This window comes from Phyllobates terribilis, unplaced genomic scaffold (assembly GCF_046119375.1).
Source record: "Phyllobates terribilis strain yellow unplaced genomic scaffold, ASM4611937v1 Scaffold_423__1_contigs__length_1607193, whole genome shotgun sequence".
NCBI classification, from domain to species: Eukaryota; Metazoa; Chordata; class Amphibia; order Anura; family Dendrobatidae; genus Phyllobates; species Phyllobates terribilis.
The window spans coordinates 1,230,799-1,248,360 of NW_027363183.1; positions in this window are offsets into that span (position 1 = coordinate 1,230,799).

The following is a 17,562-nucleotide window of genomic DNA, read 5'->3' on the forward strand; positions in this document are numbered from 1 at the left end:
GATTCGCCCAATGAGTCCTTGATATTTAGTCGTTTTCAGCCAATTTTCTGGATTTTTGAAAATTTCACTTTTTTGTGAAAATATCCACTAAATGAGGGAATAATATGTGTGAGGGTAACCCCAGGAGAGTTCCAAATGTGTTTGCGTAGAATATATATCCCACGGGGATAAAATTGAAAAAAGTTGAAAAAATTTTTTTTTTGGACTTTGTAATTTGTCCGGCGTTTATCAGACTTTCAGATAGGGGAAATGTGAGTGAGCGTTCCGATTTCAGTTCCAGAGCGATTCGCACAATGAGTCCTTGATATTTAGTCGTTTTCAGCCAATTTTCTGGATTTTTGAAAATTTCACTTTTTTGTGAAAATATCCACTAAATGAGGGAATAATGTGTGTGAGGGTAACACCAGGAGAGTTCCAAATGTGTGTGGGTAGAATATATATCCCACGGGGATAAAATTGAAAAAAGTTGAAAAAAATTTTTTTTTGGACTTAGTAATTTTTCCAGCGTTCATCAGACTTTCAGATAGGGGAAATGTGAGTGAGCGTTCCGATTTCAGTTCCAGAGCGATTCGCCCAATGAGTCCTTGATATTTAGTCGTTTTCAGCCAATTTTCTCGATTTTTGAAAATTTCACTTTTTTGTGAAAATATCCACTAATTGAGGGAATAATATGTGTGAGGGTACCCCAGGAGAGTTCCAAATGTGTGTGGGTAGAATATATATCCCACGGGGGTAAAATTGAAAAAAGTTGAAAAATTATTTTTTTTTGACTTAGTGATTTTTCCGGCGTTTATCAGACTTTCAGATAAGGGAAATGTCAGTGAGCGTTTCGATTTCAGTTCCAGAGCGATTCGCCCAATGAGTCCTTGATATTTAGTCGTTTTCAGCCAATTTTCTGGATTTTTGAAAATTTCACTTTTTGTGAAAATATCCACTAAATGAGGGAATAATATTTGTGAGGGTACCCCAGTAGAGTTCCAAATGTGTGTGGGTAAAATATATATCCCACGGAGATAAAATTGAAAAAAGTTGAAAAAATTTTTTTGGGGGATTTAGTAATTTTTCCGGCGTTCATCAGACTTTCAGATAGGGAAAATGTCAGTGAGCATTCCGATTTCAGTTCCAGAGCGATTCGCCCAATGAGTCCTTGATATTTAGTCGTTTTCAGCCAATTTTCTGGATTTTTGAAAATTTCACTTTTTTGTGAAAATATCCACTAAATGAGGGAATAATATGTGTGAGGGTACCCCAGGAGAGTTCCAAATGTGTGTGGGTAGAATATATATCCCACGGGGGTAAAATTGAAAAAAGTTGAAAAAAAATTTTTTTTGGACTTAGTCATTTTTCCGGCGTTTATCAGACTTTCAGATAGGGGAAATGTCAGTGAGCATTCCGATTTCAGTTCCAGAGTGATTCGCCCAATGAGTCCTTGATATTTAGTCGTTTTCAGCCAATTTTCTAGATTTTTTAAAATTTCACTTTTTTGTGAAAGTATCCACTAAATGAGGGTAACCCAGGAGAGTTCCAAATGTGTGTGGGTAGAATATATATCCCACGGGGATAAAATTGAAAAAAGTTGAAAAAAATTTTTTTTTGGACTTAGTCATTTGTGCTGCGTTTATCAGACTTTCAGATAGGGGAAATGTGAGTGAGCGTTCCGATTTCAGTTCCAGAGCGATTCGCCCAATGAGTCCTTGATATTTAGTCGTTTTCAGCCAATTTTCTGGATTTTTGAAAATTTCACTTTTTTGTGAAAATATCCACTAAATGAGGGAATAATATGTGTGAGGGTACCCCAGGAGAGTTCCAAATGTGTGTGGGTAGAATATATATCCCACGGGGGTAAAATTGAAAAAAGTTGAAAAATTTTTTTTTTTTGGACTTAGTCATTTTTCCTGCTTTTATTAGACTTTCAGATAGGGGAAATGTCAGTGAGCATTCCGATTTCAGTTCCAGAGCGATTCGCCCAATGAGTCCTTGATATTTAGTCATTTTCAGCCAATTTTCTGGATTTTTGAAAATTTTACTTTTTTGTGAAAATATCCACTAAATGAGGGAATAATATGTGTGAGGGTACCCCAGGAGAGTTCCAAATGTGTGTGGGTAGAATATATATCCCACGGGGATAAAATTGAAAAAAGATGAAAAAAAGTTTTTTTTTGGACTTTGTAATTTGTCCGGCGTTTATCAGACTTTCAGATAGGGGAAATGTGAGTAAGCGTTCCGATTTCAGTTCCAGAGCGATTCGCCCAATGAGTCCTTGATATTTAGTCGTTTTCAGCCAATTTTCTGGATTTTTGAAAATTTCACTTTTTTGTGAAAATATCCACTAAATGAGGGAATAATATGTGTGAGGGTAACCCCAGGAGAGTTCCAAATGTGTGTGGGTAGAATATATTCCCACGGGGATAAAATTGAAAAAAGTTGAAAAAAATTTTTTTTTGGACTTAGCAATTTTTCCGGCGTTCATCAGACTTTCAGATAGGGGAAATGTCAGTGAGCATTCCGATTTCAGTTGCAGAGCGATTCGCCCAATGAGTCCTTGATATTTTGTTGCTTTCAGCCAATTTTCTGTATTTTTGAAAATTTCACTTTTTTGTGATAATATCCACTAAATGAGGGAATAATATCTGTGAGGGTACCCCAGGAGAGTTCCAAATGTGTGTGGGTAGAATATATACCCCACAGGGGTAAAATTGAAAAAAGTTAAAAAAAATTTTTTTTTAGACTTAGTCATTTTTCCGGCGTTTATCAGACTTTCAGATAGGGCAAATGTCAGTGAGCGTTTCGATTTCAGTTCCAGAGTGATTCTCCCAATGAGTCCTTGATATTTAGTCGTTTTCAGCCACTATTTTGGATTTTTGAAAATTTCACTTTTTTGTGAAAATATCCACTAAATGAGGGAATAATATGTGTGAGGGTACCCCAGGAGAGTTCCAAATGTGTGTGGGTAGAATATATATCCCACGGGGGTAAAATTGAAAAAAGTTTAAAAAACTTTTTTGGGGACTTAGTCATTTTTACGGCGTTTATCAGACTTTCAGATTGGGCAAATGTCAGTGAGCGTTTCGATTTCAGTTCCAGAGTGATTCGCCCAATGAGTCCTTGATATTTAGTCATTTTCAGCCAATATTTGGGATTTTTGAAAATTTCACTTTTTTGTGAAAATATACACTAAATGAGGGAATAATATGTGTGAGGGTAACCCAGGAGAGTTCCAAATGTGTGTGGGTAGAATATATACCCCACGGGGTAAAATTGAAAAAAGTTAAAAAAAACATTTTTTTTCGACTTAGTCATTTTTCCGGCGTTTATCAGACTTTCAGATAGGGCAAATGTCCGTGAGCGTTTCGATTTCAGTTCCAGAGTGATTCGCCCAATGACTCCTTGATATTTATTCGTTTTCAGCCAATTTTCAGGATTTTTGAAAATTTCACTTTTTTGTGAAAATATCCACTAAATTAGGGAATAATATGTGTGAGGGTACCCCAGGAGAGTTCCAAATGTGTGTCGGTAGAATATATATCCCACGGGGGTAAAATTGAAAAAAGTTGAAAAAAAAATTTTTTGGACTTAGTCATTTTTCCGGCATTTATCATACTTTCAGATAGGGGATATGTCAGTGAGAGTTCCGATTTCAGTTCCAGAGCGATTCGCCCAATGAGTCCTTGATATCTAATCGTTTTCAGCCAATTTTCTGGATTTTTGAAAATTTCACTTTTTTGGGAAAATATCCACTAAATGAGGGAATAATATGTGTGAGGGTACCCCAGGAGAATTCCAAATGTGTGTGGGTAGAATACATATCCCAGGGGGTAAAATTGAAAAAAGTTTTAAAAATTTTTTTTTGGGACTTGGTCATTTTTACGGCGTTTATCAGACTTTCAGATAGGGCAAATGTCAGTCAGCGTTTCGATTTCAGTTCCAGAGTGATTCGCCCAATGAAACCTTGATATTTAGTCGTTTTCAGCCAATATTTTGGATTTTTGAAAATTTTACTTTTTTGTGAAAATATCCACTAAATGAGGGAATAGTATGTGAGGGTACCCCAGGAGAGTTCCAAATGTGTGTCGGTAGATTATATATCCCACGGGGGTAAAACTGAAAGAAGTTGAAAAAAAATTTTTTTTGGACTTCGTCATTTTTCCGGCGTTTATCAGACTTTCAGATAGGGGAAATCTCAGTGAGTGTTTCGATTTCAGTTCCAGAGCGATTCGCCCAATGAGTCCTTGATATTTAGTCGTTTTCAGCCAATAGTTTGGATTTTTGAAAATTTCACTTTTTTGTGAAAATATCCACTAAATGAGGGAATAATATGTGTGAGGGTACGCCAGGAGAGTTCCAAATGTGTTTGGGTAGAATATATATCCCACAGGTGTAAAATTGAAAAAAAAAAATTTTTGACTTAGTCATTTTTACGGCATTCATCAGACTTTCAGATAGGTGATATGTCAGTGAGCGTTCCGATTTCAGTTCCAGAGCGATTCGCCCAATGAGTCCTTGATATTTAATCGTTTTCAGTCAATTTTCTGGATTTTAAAAATTTCACTTTTTTGGGAAAATATCCACTAAATGAGGGAGTAATATGTGTGAGGGTACCCCAGGAGAGTTCCAAATGTGTGTGGGTAGAATACATATCCCACGGGGGTAAAATTGAAAAAAGTTTAAAAAATTTTTTTGGGAACTTAGTCATTTTTACCGCGTTTAGCAGACTTTCAGATAGGGCAAATGTCAGTGAGCGTTTTGATTTCAGTTCCAGAGTGATTCGCCCAATGAGTCCTTGATATTTAGTCATTTTCAGCCAATATTTTGGATTTTTGAAAATTTCACTTTTTTGTGAAAATATACACTAAATGAGGGAATAATATGTGTGAGGGTAACCCAGGAGAGTTCCAAATGTGTTTCGGTAGAATATATATCCCACGGGGGTAAAATTGAAAAAAGTTGAAAAAAAAATTTTTTTGACTTAGTCATTTTTCCGGCATTTATCATACTTTCAGATAGGGGATATGTCAGTGAGAGTTCCGATTTCAGTTCCAGAGCGATTCGCCCAATGAGTCCTTGATATTAAGTCTTTTTCAGCCAATTTACTGGATTTTTGAAAATTTCACTTTTTTGTGAAAATATCCACTAAATGAGGGAATAATATGTGTGAGGGTACCCCAGGAGAGTTCCAAATGTGTGTGGGTAGAATATATATCCCACAGGGGTAGAATTGAAAAAAAATATTTTTTGACTTATTCATTTTTACGGCATTTATCAGACTTTCAGATAGGGGATATGTCAGTGAGCGTTCCGATTTCAGTTCCAGAGCGATTCGCCCAATGAGTCCTTGATATTAAGTCGTTTTCAGCCAATTTTCTGGATTTTTGAAAATTTCACTTTTTTGTGAAAATATCCACTAAATGAGGGAATAATATGTGTGAGGGTACCCCAGGAGAGTTCCAAATGTGTGTGGGTAGAATATATATCCCACGGGGGTAAAATTGAAAAAAGTTGAAAAAAATTTTTTTTGGGACTTAGTCATTTTTCCGGCGTTTATCAGACTTTCAGATAGGGGAAATGTCAGTGAGCGTTCCGATTTCAGTTCCAGAGCGATTCGCCCAATGAGTCCTTGATATTAAGTCGTTTTCAGCCAATTTTCTGGATTTTTGAAAATTTCACTTTTTTGTGAAAATATCCACTAAATGAGGGAATAATATGTGTGAGGATACACCAGGAGAGTTCCAAATGTGTGTGGGTAGAATATATATTAGTGTTGAGCCACCCCAGCAGTGTTCGAGTTCGGTTCGGTTCGTCGAACACCCGTGTGTTCGCCGAACTGTTCGTCGAACTGTTCGTCGAACACCTTCGAACACCGTTAAAACCAATGGCAGGCAAACAAAAACACATAGAAACACATAGAAAACACCTTCAAAGGTGTCCAAAAGCTGACAAACTGCTCAGAAGACACAACTAACACATGGAAAAGTGACAAGTACATATAGTCATGCGAAAAGAAAAGAGGTGGAGGAGTAAAAGGAGGGGGAGACACAGATATAGGCATGTCATGCCCTTCTAAAATCCAAAAAGTGAGCAGCCGACACGTTCAGTCCGCTCCTGCCCGTGCCACCTCCTCGTCGCCGGGTTTGTGCCAGAGCCGCGGTGAAACCTGACGGCCAGCCCCCCTCTCCCAATACTGGTGCCTGTCCGCTGGTGGGTCGAGCGAGCCCCCCTGTGGTGGAGGCAGCTCTAAGCTTTTTAATTGAAGTTGTCTCTCTAATTTGAATGAATACACTTTAAATCCATTTACAAGGATCTATTGGAGGGCAAGTCTCATGCCAGCAGCCGCGTAATTCCAGCTCCAGTAGCGTCCACTAAAGCTGCTGCAGTTAAAAAGCTTTTATAAGGATCGAGCTCGGCTGTCCACCGCAAGGCATCCTACTGCCAGTCCCAGCCCCTATGCCTTGGGGTGCCTCCTGATGCTCTTCACTGAGTATCCCGTGGTCCCGAAGCATTTCCTTTGAAAAAATTAAGTGTCCAAACTACAGGTGGTGTAGCTTGCTTAACAGCCGGGATAATCCGCTGACTAGCAGACACTGCTACTAGGCACAAAGTATTTCCTGGGCTAGATGCAGTTAAAAATTTGTAATTAGATACTCTCGTTGGATGCTGAGAAAGCATTCCATAGAGTCTCCTGGCACGTCATATATGATTCTCTTAAAAAGCTTGGGGTAGGGGTCTAGGGGACCCTTTTTTAGCTAAAATCACGGCCCTGTATCGCAATACGTCACCTAGGCTGAAGATAAATGGAACTGTAGCACCCTGAGGGCTCGGTTGCCACAGAGGGTATTGCACCTCACCCAGAGGTGTGATATCTCACTCTCAAGTAAGGATGTAGTGTGGATCAGGACCCGACACCTGCATGCATTACACCACATTGCCGTGGGGCAGGGCGACCAATATGCCCCTGAGATGGGCATGACAGTCACTGTCCCTGGCTGGAGTGGGGGGAACACTGAGGAAGGGGAACCCTGTAGTGCAGGAGCAGGGAGGAAGCAGTTCCTGGGTGCATTGAGAAGGGAGTATAAAAGGTGGGCACCATCTTAGTTCATTGCAGAGAAGTCTGAGCAGAAGTGGCAGGGAGCAGGGGCTCTGCATGAGCTCTGCTCCGGAGGCGGGCCTAGTAACAGAGGCCCAGGCCTGGAAGAGGGAGAAGGAAGGAAGAGGAGCGGAGAAGGCTCCATGAACGAGGAACGAAGGGATCCCAGGGGTGCGGACGGGCGAGTCGCCACCGCACGCCCGAATCCACCTGCGTGGAGGGGTCAGGCCAAAGGGGTAGACCGGTCCCCGAAACTAGTGGAGGCAGGAAACGACCCTCAGCTAGAAACAGGAGGCTGTGACATTTTATGTGGCGCAGCCCCTCGCTACACCCACTAGGAAGGCACCACATAGGGTCAGGGAAACTGGCGCCAAGTTTACCAAGAGGAGGCCCGAGGCAGCCGGACAGAAGGGTTGGTAAGAAAGGCCATACAAAGGACACACAAAGGGGGTCCTGTGAAGCGCTCCAAAGTTATCTGGGAGTTGTCTGAGCCCCTCACCTGGTGAGCACAGTACGACATGGGCAGCCGTTACCTGCAGACCTGGTCTGGATAATAAGAACTGTGAGTAAAGGCCCTGGACTGCATCACTGACTCCGTGTCGTTACTGCTGCTGCCCTGCACCATCCTCACCATCCTCCGCATACACTGCCCTGAGGCTATACTCCTCCCGTGGGGAGTTATGCTACGCTCTGCTGCACCCACAACACCAGCCTCAGCGGTCTGCCCTGGAGCGGCGGTTCACTCTGACCGCAATCCACGGGTGGCGTAGTCGGACATTTAAACATCAAAACCACATAAATAGTTCCGCCACTGGTTTGACCGCCCTGAGCCACGGAACCAGGTCGCCACCACGGAGACTACAACCACCAGCATCCACCAAAAAGGGTCCGGCTCCGGGTGTCCCAATGCCCAGGGGGCGCGTCAGAACATTTTCATCACCTTTCACAATCACCAATGGGACAAGGCAGGGATGTTCTCTGTCCCCTCTCTTATACATCCTAGTGACGGAGCACCTGCTCTCATCAATTCGCCATAACCCCAATATTAGGTGGATTGAGGTGGGAGGCACCGAGTACAAGTGCTCTCTATTTGCTGATGATGTCCTAGTATATATCACTCAATCACATATATCCATCCATGCTGTTATGGCTGAAATAGATCACTTTGTTACATGGTCAAATTTTAAAATCAATGCAGCGAAGTCTGAGGCCCTCGATGTCTCCCTCCCCAAATCCATATAGGATTCCATCCAGTCCAACTTTCCCTTTGCCTGGCCCTCACAGGGTATCAAATACTTAGGAATTCCTATTCATAGAGACCTCTCCCATCTATGTTGTCTTAATTTTGGGCCCTTTATTGAACAACTCCATACAGACCACGGTTGGCAAGTTAGAACTGTAAGATTCACTACGTGAACCACTGGTGTTTTGTGGAAAAGCACATGTACACTGTGTTCCAAATTATTATGCAAAAAGTGTTTAGGAGTGATAAGGGAAGAATTTGTTTGTTTGTCAGTTAAACTCATTGATGGTGATGTGTGTCAGGGCTCTTTATATCACTGTAAGCAATTGCAGACACCTGTGCTAATTAGTGTGGCAGGTGTGTCCAATGAAAGGCAAGACTACTTAAGAAGGCTGTCTCACATTATTAAGCAGCCTACATTTTCTGCCAAAATGGGAAAGAAAAAGGATGTGTCGGCTGCTGAGAAGCAACAAATTGTGGAGTGTTTAGGTCAAGGCATGACTACAATCAACATTGTGCGATGATCAGGATGAAGTGTCTTGGCAATCAAGAAGTATGTAGCTGATTCACAGTACACACGTGTGCGTGCTGATAAGGGCAAATTGAGGACTCTTTCCTACAGGCAATTACGTCAGGTTGAAAGAGCAGCGGCAAAAAAGCCTTGTCATAGCAGCAGACAAGTTTTTGAAGCTGCTGGTGCCTCCAACGTCCCTAGAACAACAAGATGCAGGGTCCTTCAGAGGTTTGCAGCTGTGCATATGCCATCCTGTCGACCTCCTCTATCCACTTCACACAAGCAGAAACGGCTCCAGTGGGCCAAACATTACAGGAAGACTGATTTCAAAATTGTTTTGTTCATGGATGAGTGCCGTGCAGCGCTCGATGGTCCAGATGGATGGAGTGGAGGATGGCTGGTTGATGGACACCCCACGCAAACACGGCTACAGCGCCAACAAGGAGGAGATGGAGTAATGTTTTGGGCTGGAATCATGGGGAGAGAGATTGTCGGCCCCTTTAGGATCCCTGAAGGCGCTAAAGATGAACTCCATAATGTATGTGGATTTTCTCAAACAGCACTTCCTGCCATGGTTCAAGAAGAAGAACCGTGTATTTTACAGCAAGATCATTTTTTTGCATGATAATGCACCATCTCATGCTGCACATAAAACATCTGCATCTCTGGCTGATATGGGCATAAAAGGGGACAAACTTATGGTGTGACCCCCATGCTCCCCTGACCTCTACCCCATTCAGAACCTTTGGAGCATCATTAAAAGGAGTGTCTATGATGGCGGGAGGCAGTTCACATCTAAGCAACAGCTCTGGGAGGGTATTCTGTCCTCATGCAAAACAATTGAAGCAGAAACCATCCAAAACCTGACAAATTCAATGGACGAGAGAGTTCAGAAGCTCCTTTCGAACAAGGGGTCCTATGTGAAAATGTAACATCACCTAGAATAAAGTTTTGAGTTGAAAACTGTTCGATTTCAGTTTCTAACAACCTGCTAATGCTTATAATTTCAAAAATGACCATTTTTTTGGTCTTTATTAAAATGAAAAGGTTGATCGAAAAGTTTGGGGGATCTAAGAGTGTGGCAACCCAGTAGTCATGATTACTTCGAATTCTGACAATATGAGGGTCATGCTGCAGGTAGTGCAGCAAGAAGGCACTTATGTGTCTTGCGCATCTCGGAGCCCCAAAATTATTTTCCGGGCTAGATGCAGCTAAAAATTATTATTAATTTTAAATCTGGTGAAGCTTTAGTATAGATGGCCTAATAGGATCAGTGCTGCACACTGCTACAAAGCCCAAATTATTTTCCAGTCAAGATACAGATAAACATGATTAGTAATTTTAAATCTGGTGGAGCTTATTATAGATGGCCTAATAGAATCAGTGCTGCACACTGCTACAAAGCCCAAATTATTTTCCAGCCAAGATACAGATAAACATGATTAGTAATTTGAAAGCTTAAAACGGTTGGTAGGGTGATTTTAACCAATCATCAAGCTTTTACTCTCCCCAGGATGACACAGGGGTAGAAAAGTCATTTCGGATCCATGATTTGTTCATCTTTATGAACGTGAGTCTGTCTACATTATCAGTGGAGAGCCGCGTGCACTTATCTGTCAGCACACCACCAGCAGCGCTGAACACACGTTCAGACAGAACGCTGGCTGCGGGGCATGACAAGATCTCCAAGGCGTAAGTGGCTAGCTCCGGCCATTTATCCAGATTGGAAGCCCAAAAAGAGCAAGGGTCCAGAGACACAGTCATGGCTTCAATGTTTACTTGGAGATACTCCTGTACCATCGTCTCTAGGCGTTGACTATGTGTCAGACTTCTTGTCTCCTGTGGCCTTGCAAAGGATGGGCTAAAAAAAGTGGTGAAATGATTCCGCAAAATTGATGTTACCAGCAGATACTGTGGTTCTGTTACGGTTTGAGTGCTGAACACTTGACGGTCCCACGGTTGGCAAGTTGGAACTGTGAGATTCACTACGTGCACCACTGGTATTTTGTGGAAAAGCACATGTAAGATTCTGCAACAGTCTCTGCTGATACTCCTGCATGCGTGCATCCCTTTCTATGGCAGGAATAATTTCTGCAAATTTACTTTTGTACCGGGGATCTAACAGTGTGGCAACCCAGTAGTCAGGATTATTTCTAATTCTCACAATTCGAGGGTCATGTTGCAGGTAGTGCAGCAAGAAGGCACTCATGTGTGTTGCGCATCCAGGAGCACCAAGTCCCTGTTGTGTTGGTGGCGAGGTAACAATCATGCTTCCTTCCTCTGTCCTCTCCCCCCAACCTCGCACAACAGAAATGTGATCAAGGTCTCCCTCATCTGATGAGTCTTCCATCAGTTCGTCCTCCACTTCTTCCTGGGCTCCTGCACCTTCCTCACTAGTTTGGCTGCTACCATGCGCCCTGGTAAAACCATCTCCCCCACCCTCACATGCCTGCCGCCTTGGTGCTGCCGACCGTCTGGACCTTGCAGATGTTAGCCCTTCCGCATACAACTCCTCCTCCTCTACTTCCTCCACCTCCTCTTGTGCCACCACCTGACTCCGAATTCTGTTTAACATGTGCTCCAGCATGTAAATCACCGGAATAGTCATGCTGATAATGGCATCGTCAGCACTAAACATCTTCGTCGCCATTTCAAAACTGCAGAAGGGTGCATAGGTCCCTGATCTGAGACCACTCATCCAGCGTGATTTGCCCCACCTCTGGATCTCGTTGGCCCAGGCTATACGTCAGAACGTATTGCACCAGGGCTTGTCGGTGCTGCCACAGTCGCTGCAACATGTGCAGAGTTGAATTCCAGCGGGTAGGCACATCGCATTTTAGCCGGTGAAGTGGCAGGCCCAACGACTTCTGTAGAGATGTAAGTCGCTGAGCTGCGGGATGCGAACGGCGGAAGTGAGCACACAGCGACCGTGCCCTCTGCAGAAGGCCATCTAGTCTGGGATAGTGGGCTAAAAATTGCTGGACAACCAGGTTCAACACGTGAGCCATACAAGGCACGTGTGTGACATTGCCCCGGCGAAGGGCCGCACCCAGCTTTGCAGCATTGTCGCACACGGCCTTCCCTGGTTTCAGGTCCAGTGGAGACAACCATTCATGAAATTGGTTCTCCAGAGCTGACCACAACTCCTCAGCTGTGTGACTCACATTTCCCAGACATTTCAATGTAAAAACCGCCTGATGACGTTGAGCCCTACTGCCAGCATAGTAAGGAGGTGTGCAGAATCCCTTCTGCGCAGTTAGAAAGCTTGTGGCATGACCAGACAGGCTTTGGGTTCAGGTGGAAGACCGAGAGGAGGTTGAGGAGGCAGAAGCAGTGGAGGAACTTTGACATAAAGAGGATTGACGCACAACTCGTGGGGACGGCAAGACTTGGACAGCAGCCCCTTGTCCTGCTGTCACCATAGTTACCCAGTGCCCAGTCAGCGACATGTAACGCCCCTGTCCATGCCTACTCGTCCAAGTGTCTGTGGTGAAATGCACCCTGTCACACACAGAGTTTCTCAAAGAAGCGGTGATGTTGTGTGCGACATGCTGGTGGAGCGCAGGCACACCTTTCTTTGAGAAGTATTGCCGACTGGGCATCTGGTACTGGGGCACTGCGACGGACATAAGGTCTCGAAAATCCTCTGTGTCCACCAGGCGGAAAGGCAGCATTTCTGTAGCCAAGAGCTTGCAGATGGTGAAATTCAACCTCTTAGCTTTCTCATGGCTAGGAGGAAATGGTCTTTTACTTGTCCACATCTGAGGGACCGAGGGCTGGCTATTGTGCTTAGACGGGGTTGATAAGGGTGTCCCCGGCAAACTGCCGGTCTGTGAGGAAGATGCAGACGGACCTGTCAGGTTGCCTTGATCCAAAGGTGGTGCTATCGATGTCGGACAACGCTCAACACCAGCTGGTGTTACCACCTCCAAAGAAAATGATGACCTGCCAATCACGCTGGCTGTTGCGGGTAAAGAGGTGGCAGGTCTGCGCCCCAAAACAGGTGTGACTGCTGTCCCCCCAGTCACAGAGGATGAAGAGGCCGCGGATGCACAAGATATGGCAGACGGTGGTTGGCCCGGCCGGCTAGGCCGCATTGTAGCACATTGAGCTTCCCACTGCAACTTATGCTTCATGTCCATGTGCCGGTTCATGCATGAAGTACTCAAACTATGTATTTTTGGCCTCTACTTAGCTTTTGCTGACAAATGTTACAGATAACACGAGTTGGGTCATCTTTATCGATCTGAAAAAATGCCCAGGCTATGCAAGGCTTAGCACCCATGCGACCTGAAGAGCCACCACGACTTGTGGTGAGAGGCAGAGTTGTGTTTGAGGATGCAGTTGTTGACGTGCTTCCAGTACTACGTCTCTGTCCAGGAAGGCGCAACCTGACCTCGTCGTCACTAGCATCTTCCTCCACCTCCTCTGCTGACCTCATCTCTTTGCTGACTGTGGGTTGACAGTAAGTGGGATCTCCAACCTCATCATCATCATCCTGTGCGTTATCACACCCGTCGTCCTCAGAGCCAACCTGTTCCTGCCCTGACAAAAAACTAAAGTTGTCGCTCCAATCAGGTATTTGAGTCTTATCATCGTCTTCCTCATTGTCTCCACCAACAGGAGTTACAGTTTGGGAATGAGGGTCTACATTATGGTCAGAACCTTCTGCGTCTGGTCCTGGATCCGACTCATAAAGATTCTGGGCATCAGTGCAGATCATTTCCTCGTCTGGATTCACAGAAGCGCTGGAGTCGACCTCTGATTCCCAGGCTATAGTATGAGTAAACAGCTCTGCAGACTCAACCATCTGTTCTACCTCATACTCAGACGGGCAGCTGGAGATTTGGGAGCTGTGAGGAAGCAAGTGCGATTGGGGTGACACCTTTGAGGACTGGAGTATTTGTGATGTTGAAGTTGATGTGGAGGAGAGCCCACTTAAAGGAGCACTTGATATCCGTTGAAGCACCTGCTGTTTTTGTGCCTCATCTGGAATTTGTAGCGATTGGTGTGGCCGTAAGAAAGGGATCTTATCACATTGTCCGCTAAAAGAAGTAGACATTTTAGTTTGGCTGGAAGATAGTCTTTCTTCTGCAGATGTTACTGTTGCTTTAACACCTACCCCACGGACACAACCTTTTTTCCCCTTCCCAACACGCCTATTCCCCTTTCCACCAGCAGCAGGCCTTTTTCCACTCATTTTGGTGGTTAACTAATTCACAACTCTGGAGTTGTTTGCACAAAAAAACAATGGATGGGAACCGAGCAGAGCTGAGTGGCCAAACTGTGGTATTAGGCCAAAACTATTGGCTGGGTTAGATGCAGAAAAAAATTATATTCAATTTGCAACCTGATGGAGGTCAGTATAGATGGACTAATAGAACAAGTCCCACACACAGCTAGAAGCCCAAATATTTTTTCAGAGGTAGATGCAGAAAAATTTTTTATTCAGTTTGCAACCTGATGGAGGTCTGTATAGATGGATTAATAGAACAAGTCCCACACACAGCTACAAGCCCAATATTTTTTCAGAGGTAGATGCAGAAAAAAAATATATTCAGTTTGCAACCTGATGGAGGTCAGTATAGATGGGACTAATAGAGAAAGTCCCACACACTGCTAGAAGGCCAAATATTTTTTCAGAGCTAGATGCAGACAAAAAATTATTTTGAATTTGCAACCTGATGGAGGTCAGTATAGGTGGACTAATAGAACAAGTCCCACACACTGCTAGAAGGCCAAATATTTTTTCAGAGCTAGATGCAGAAAAAAATTATATTCAGTTTGCAACCTGATGGAGGTCTGTATAGATGGATTAATAGAACAAGTCCCACACACAGCTAGAAGCCCAAATATTTTTTCAGAGGTAGATGCAGATAAAACTTATTTTTAATTTGCAACCTGATGGAGGTCAGTATAGATGGACTAATAGAGAAAGTCCCACACACTGCTAGAAGGCCAAATATTTTTTCAGAGCTAGATGCAGATAAAAATTATTTTTAATTTGCAACCTGATGGAGGTCAGTATAGATGGACTAATAGAGAAAGTCCCACACACTGCTAGAAGGCCAAATATTTTTTCAGAGCTCGATGCAGATAAAAATTATTTTTAATTTGCAACCTGATAGAGGTCTGTATAGATGGATTAATAGAACAAGTCCCACACACAGCTAGAAGCCCAAATATTTTTTCAGAGGTAGATGCAGATAAAACTTATTTTTAATTTGCAACCTGATGGAGGTCTGTATAGATGGATTAATAGAACAAGTCCCACACACAGCTAGAAGCCCAAATATTTTTTCAGAGGTAGATGCAGATAAAACTTATTTTTAATTTGCAACCTGATGGAGGTCAGTATAGATGGACTAATAGAGAAAGTCCCACACACTGCTAGAAGGCCAAATATTTTTTCAGAGCTAGATGCATATAAAAATTATATTCAGTTTCCATCCTGATGGAGGTCAGTATAGATGGACTAATAGAACAAGTCCCACACACAGCTAGAAGCCCAAATATTTTTTCAGAGGTACTGTAGATGCAGATAAAAATTATTTTTAATTTGCAACCTGATGGAGGTCAGTATAGATGGACTAATACAACAAGTCCCACACACAGCTAGAAGCCCAATATTTTTTCAGAGGTAGATGCAGAAAAAAATATATTCAGTTTGTAACCTGATGGAGGTCAGTATAGATGGAGTAATAGAACAAGTCCCACACACAGCTAGAAGCCCAAATATTTTTTCAGAGATACTGTAGATGCAGATAAAAATTATTTTTAATTTGCAACCTGATGGAGGTCAGTATAGATGGACTAATAGAGAAAGTCCCACACACTGCTAGAAGGCCAAATATTTTTTCAGAGCTAGATGCAGAAAAAAATTATATTCAGTTTGCAACCTGATGGAGGTCAGTATAGATGGACTAATAGAGAAAGTCCCACACACTGCTAGAAGGCCACATATTTTTTCAGAGCTAGATGCAGAAAAAAATTATATTCAGTTTGCAACCTGATGGAGGTCAGTATAGATGGACTAATAGAGAAAGTCCCACACACTGCTAGAAGGCCACATATTTTTTCAGAGGTAGATGCAGAAAAAAATATATTCAGTTTGCAACCTGATGGAGGACTGTATAGATGGATTAATAGAACAAGTCCCACACACAGCTAGAAGCCCAATATTTTTTCAGAGGTAGATGCAGAAAAAAATGTATTCAGTTTGCAACCTGATGGAGGTCAGTATAGATGGACTAATACAACAAGTCCCACACACAGCTAGAAGCCCAATATTTTTTCAAAGGTAGATGCAGAAAAAAATATATTCAGTTTGCAACCTGATGGAGGTCTGTATAGATGGATTAATAGAACAAGTCCCACACACAGCTAGAAGCCCAATATTTTTTCAGAGGTAGATGCAGAAAAAAATATATTCAGTTTGCAACCGGATGGAGGTCAGTATAGATGGACTAATACAACAAGTCCCACACACAGCTAGAAGCCCAATATTTTTTCAGAGCTAGATGCAGAAAAAAATTATATTCAATTTGCAACCTGATGGAGGTCAGTATAGATGGACTAATAGAATGATGCTATGCCCAAAAGATTTTACTTCACTAGGTGCAGTAAAAAAATTGGTATTCTATACACAGGTGGTATATCTTGCAACACAGATAGGCTACTCCACTGACTAACACACTCTGCAATAGGCCAAAAAGGATTAGCTTTGCAAGATTCAGCCAAATGCTGTGAAAAAAACTTGCACAGCACTGGCACAGACCTGCCTGGCAAAAACTGATAGGAACTGATGTAACCTAGTCCTAAAAAAGGACTCCAATTACAATTAGTCTTTGCTCCCACAATCTATCTATTTAAGAGCACAGACCTGCCTGATAAAAGTCGTAGGAAATGCTGTAACCTAGTCCTTAAAAGGACTGCAATCACAACTATTCCCTACTCCCAAGCTATCTGTAGATTTGTGCGAAAATTGGCTTGAAATTAACAAGGTATAGCGCACACAGCAACAGTGCTGCCGTCTAACACGCAGCTGCAGCAGTGAGAAAATGGTGGCGACGGGGAAAATGGCTTGGTCTTAAAGGGCAAGGACATGTGACATACACTGCCAATGACACATGCCCTTGCTTGTGTGCAAAAAAGCACTTCACTCCGTGTGTGCGCTGCTGATAGGCTGACAGATTGCACCTCCCCACTGTAAATGTGGGAAAGAGAAAAAAAAAATGGAGATCTTCATTGTTCCTGCAGAGATCCATCCCCTGCCCCTCCCCCCACCCCGCTGTACACTCAAACTGCGTATTAACATTAATTTTCATCATTACTGAGAAAAAATCCAGTTATGATTTTGGTGCACGAACAGTTATCGAACATAACCTCGTACAGCCGAATTTTTCTCAAATTGTTCGTGTTCGCCGAACGGCTCGAACACCGCCCAAAACAGCTCGAATTTGAGATTGGCGAACAGTTCGAGTAGAACAACGCTTATCTCTAATATATATCCCACGGGGGTAAAATTGAAAAAAGTTTAAAAAAAATTTTTTTTGGACTTAGTCATTTTTCCGCCGTTTATCAGACTTTCAGATAGGGCAAATGCCAGTGAGCGTTGCGATTTCAGTTCCAGAGCGATTCGCCCAACGAGTCCTTGATATTTTGTTGCTTTCAGCCAATTTTCTGGATTTTTTAAAATTTCACTTTTTTGTGAAAATATCCACT